The sequence below is a fragment of the Limulus polyphemus genome, unplaced genomic scaffold, assembly GCF_000517525.1.
Source record: "Limulus polyphemus unplaced genomic scaffold, Limulus_polyphemus-2.1.2 Scaffold6161, whole genome shotgun sequence".
In the NCBI taxonomy this organism is placed as follows: Eukaryota; Metazoa; Arthropoda; class Merostomata; order Xiphosura; family Limulidae; genus Limulus; species Limulus polyphemus.
The window spans coordinates 4008-9286 of NW_013671771.1; the positions used below are offsets into that span (position 1 = coordinate 4008).

General features: G+C 32.9%; 1 long non-coding RNA gene across 1 annotated transcript in view; it reads right to left on the reverse strand.

The window, feature by feature from the left end:
* Positions 1-2277: 2277 nt before the first annotated feature.
* The window catches only part of LOC111089416, a 6308-nt gene continuing 3306 nt past the window's right edge, over positions 2278-5279 (reverse strand). The window contains exon 3 of the long non-coding RNA XR_002613711.1: positions 2278-3530. This is a non-coding gene — a long non-coding RNA (uncharacterized LOC111089416). The remainder of the gene's footprint in view (positions 3531-5279) is intronic.

Here is a 5279-nt window from a genome sequence, read left to right on the forward strand (position 1 = left end):
TTTTAAAAAAGAACCAACAATTCTGAATCACTATCAAACATTAACGCAATTGCTTTACAAAGTCTAGAGAACTTCATGCTTCAAAGCTCTGGGGTGAGAAGCTGAAACACAGGCTAGGAATCATGGCTCAATAGTTGGTAAAAATGATACCGAATATCTTCCTGCCCTCATAGCTTCTCACACAAGTACTATAGTTCATATGTATCAATCCAATCTGATCAGGTTTTTGCTGCCTGGCAAGGAGCACCAATGCTAGTTATTGATCCCTCTGTTGCTATTTCCAGATCTTCTCGAACTACTTGTGGCATCCATCCACTAGTGGAATCTCCTACTGGAATGGTTTCTACTCTCATACAGTGTTCATGGTCTGAACATTCAACAAATGGACAAGGTCTCACTATGCAGGAAGAAAATCCATCAGTATTTCCTTGTTGTGGGCCCAGACCACAGTTCTGCAACACTATTATCCAGCATGCAGTTATGCCTTCTGGAATTTTGTAGTCCATGGATCATTTCAATGATGCATGGTCCACCTGAATGGTGAACTTTCTACCATACAAGTACTTTCAGTAATGTTTTATGAGGACTACAATTCAAAGCATTTCATTCTTTGTCATACAGTATCTGCATTCTGGAGCCATGAAAATGCAACTAGCATACACAATTACACATTCTACAGTATCCTGCAGCTGCTATAACACTGCTCCAATTCCACCAACATTGACATCTGTACTTAGTATCTAACAAAAAACCTTCAGTGACTAGGTTGTGGAAAATGCCAATAATGAAATACACACATCAAGAGAAAAACCAACCACTCTATAATATGATATCGTGTGTTCACAGCACCAACATTTTCTCTTTCCTTTCCACTCCATGATATTTTCAGGCTGAACTAATTTCTTAGAGCAACAAGATAGGCCGGCAGAATAACAGGAGATTCGAAAGAGATATTTATAACAAGGTAAGTTTTAGTTTTCTGAGTAACTGAGTTTGTGAGAATAAAATAAAGACTGTTTAAATTATTACAGAAAAACACATTACAGCATTAATACAATTTGGTGTAACTTCTCAGAAGTTTTACGATGTAATACCCAAGTCATTTTGAATTCCCAAACTTTGTGAAACAACATATAAATACATGTTTATTACCAGTGTTAAAAAGCTACTAAAATGGATAATGGATATACCAATTCTAGTTGAGAAAGGTCTGAAATACATTAAAGAGCAATTAGATAAATATTAAATATTGTGAATTTATCTAATTTCAGTTGAATTCTTGATGATAAGAACAGATTAAAACCAGTTTACAGTATCTTCACAATATTTAATATTTTATCTAATTTCAGTTGAATTCTTGATGATAAGAACAGATTAAAACCAGTTTATACTGTAATATTACATATTGTGAAGAAACTGGTTTTAATCTGTTCATCATCATCAAGAATTCAACTGAAATTAGATAAATACTGTAATATTAAATATTGTGAAGAAACTGGTTTTAATCTGTTCTTCATCATCAAGAATTCAACTGAAATCAGATAAATACTATAATATTACATATTGTGAAGAAACTGGTTTTAATCTGTTCTTCATCATCAAGAATTCAACTGAAATTAGATAAATACTATAATATTAAATATTGTGAAGAAACTGGTTTTAATCTGTTCTTCATCATCAAGAATTCAACTGAAATTAGATAAATAGTGTAATATTACATATAGTGAAGAAACTGGTTTTAATCTGTTCATCATCATCAAGAATTCAACTGAAATTAGATAAATACTGTAATATTACATATTGTGAAAAACTGGTTTTAATTTGTTCTTCATCATCAAGAATTCAACTGAAATTAGATAAATACTGTGAAGAAACTGGTTTTAATCTGTTCATTATCATCAAGAATTCAACTGAATGTAAAGAGAACATAAAAGACTTTGAGATAACAGAACAAAAACGTGTAATTTCAGTAATCTTTACACTAATCTTCCTGTCAATGAAATAATCTTTCATCAGAAATTTGGAACTCTTTTTGAAGAGTTAATACTTTGTGTGAATAATGACAGATGTTTTAACAATAATGTAACTTCTTGTTTCACAATAGGTGAATTCTTATTATCTATACATTTTATACTCAACAACACATTTGTACAGTTTGGCCAACAGACACACACACACACACACATATAATCAGTCTTTCAGAAAAATGGAGATTATTTTTTTTACAGGATTATCCAGGTTCCTTGACACTATCAGATGCATGTGTCTACCAGAACTCACTCTTTTAAGAAAAGCTCTTTTCATAGAAACAAAGCACATGACCAGGTTTTAGATATAAACATTGTTAGTCAAATGTTAAAAAAATTCACTGAAAGAGTCTCTTTGAATTTGATATTAAAACTTTAATCCATTTCTGAATACATTTATTCCAATTACGTTACAATACAATGTTTAATACTCATAGCTTATTAGGTACAACCAAATTTGTTCAACATTACAAGACTTTTTGGACAGAGATCATAAAATCACTTTCATATCCCAGAAACTTGGCAAGAATATTGTTAATACATAAAATCTTTTAGTTTATCTACAATACCTTAAATGCTGTATTAAAGTTAAAATTTAAATTGTTAAACATTATATTTAATTGAATATTTCATTTATTAATTATACAAAATACAGAAATTGTAACATTTTAAAAGTATCTTTAAATATTTATTTTCTAAGAACACAGGACAATTTATCCCAGCATGAGATTGCTCTTAAGAGTAGAATTATTGTTTTGTCAAAGTTTTTAGTTGCTTAAATGCTTACATAATATGACTATAAAAAAACATTTTCAAGCAACAACTTTACTCGGATATAAACATAGGTTCAACTCGACTTAGAAGCCATAAGGAAATTATGGCATACTTCACAGATACCATCTGTCAAATATGTATCAAGTCTTTTTATGGATCTTTTTTAGCCTTTGCAAGCAATTACGCTTAGGAATACATTCAGAACAATGTTTAGGAGATTGATAATCTTTAGAATAATAATCAGAATTAAATTTAGAAATATGAAGAGTAATTGGATCTCTATATCCCACATGGTGTCATAAGAGTCTCCAAATGCATGCAGCCCTAAAGAAAAATGATTAATCTCTTGTTAATATAATATATGCCATGCAGTGTCCCAAGAGCATACACACAACAAACGAGGTTCTCCTTCCTACACTTCTTGGTTAGACTAAACCTCTTCTGAAGCCCATTAACAGTTTTCCCTTTTCCCTTGCAAAAGGTGGGCCACTGCAGTTAATACGTATCAGAACCATCAGACTATTCTGTAATCTAGAAGGAAATCCATTTTCTTTAGCAGTATCATTGAAGTTAGAAACCATTACTGTCTTTCTTCCTGTACTCAGTGCTGGATTGGTCTATAAAAACATCCTAAAACTATTAGCTTTACTACTGGCTAGCAAGTTTGAGTGATTTGCATCTTCATGCCAAGGTCCTTTTCTTCATTCATGCTGAAGAGTGAGTTTTGATCTGTATTGAACATGTGAACTAATTTGTGGTAACTCAAATACAGTACCTTGCAATTAGTATAAAGTTCACTTGCTAACTTACCAATTTATTATTAACTTATTCTGTATCACCTAAACATCCTTAATACCTCAATACAGTTAAAAATACCTACAAGTTGGTCAAATCAGGCTGAGGCATTCATAGAGGAACAATAAGTGATAGAACCAAGTACTAGCCTTTGGGCATCACCTGTTGTACTTGTAATGAAGAAGAATGGATCTACAAGTTCCGCATGGACTACCTGAAGGTGAATGAAGTCGCACAGGATGCATACCCACTGCCAAGAATCGACTCTACTTTAGGTGCTTGATTGAGATCTAAATGCTTCTCAACATTGGAGATGAAGAGCAAATATTGGCAAAGATAGAGTCATCAGTGAATTTACTCTATCATCTGCCCAGGGAGAGCTCCCCAAGTGACAAAACAAAAAGCAATGACAAGGGACAAGAGGCCAACCCATCTGTGTGGTAGAACACTCAAAAAAGAAAACTACCAAAACAAATTAGTGATAGACAGTTTAGTGTAGTGTTTTCTTTTTGATTAGAATTGTTCAACAGACTTCACAATCCAGGAAGGGAGAGTGTTGTAAGCTATATTTTAAATTAATTTTTCCTGTCATCCTATTATCCTCAGAATATAGCAAAATAAAATCAGAGGCCATTTTATAACATTATATAAAGTGTTTCCTTACCATTCATATACTTGTAAAGCCTTCCTGTAAACTGAAAGAAATACAGCTGTCTTAGTGAAAGATGACATCTACCCAGCCAGAATTTATGTTTGTGTCCCCTAGTCTTACCATTCTCACCATTAAATATGAAAAAAATGATGCATCACTATAAATTCCCTTAACAATCTTATAAAGTTCAAGATCCCTTCAAATTTTAGAGATCTTAAATATCCTTTTATGACCCCTTTTCCATCTCGGGTATCATCTTAGTAGCCCTCTTCTGAACCCTTTCCAACAATTAAATGTCTTTCCTAAAGTAGAGAGACTAAGACCGAACACAATACTCTAAATGTGGCCTAAATTCAACCCCAAATGTTATGATTCTCTTAGTCTTTTGTGTGGCTACATATCAAAACCTTTTCAAATATATGAAAACTCCAAGTTCACACCCTTTCTTTTGTCTACATTACAGGTGGACAATTAACTGACTTAAATGATAACTTATGAGCATCAATTACATCCATTAATGTCATGTAAAAAATCAACGAAAATTATCATTAAATTGATTAATCATAATTTTTGATTAATTCCACTTTGTCAGCATAATCAACTAGTGACATCACTCAAGAAAATAATCAACTAATCAAAATTAGGGTTTCCAATTATCAATATTTTCAATTAATCCTACTGACCAAGTAATTGCAATAATGCCATTATATTTGTTTGTTGTAAAGCACAAAGCTACCCAATGGGCTATCTGTGCTGGGTCCACTATGAGTATCCAAAAAGCTACCCAATGGGCTATCTGTGCTGGGTCCACTATGAGTATCCAAAAAGCTACCCAATGGGCTATCTGTGCTGGGTCCACTATGAGTATCCAAAAAGCTACCCAATGTGCTATCTGTGCTGGGTCCACTATGAGTATCCAAAAAGCTACCCAATGTGCTATCTGTGCTGGGTCCACTATGAGTATCCAAAAAGCTACCCAATGTGCTATCTGTGCTGTGTCCACTATGAGTATCCAAAAAGCTACCCAATGT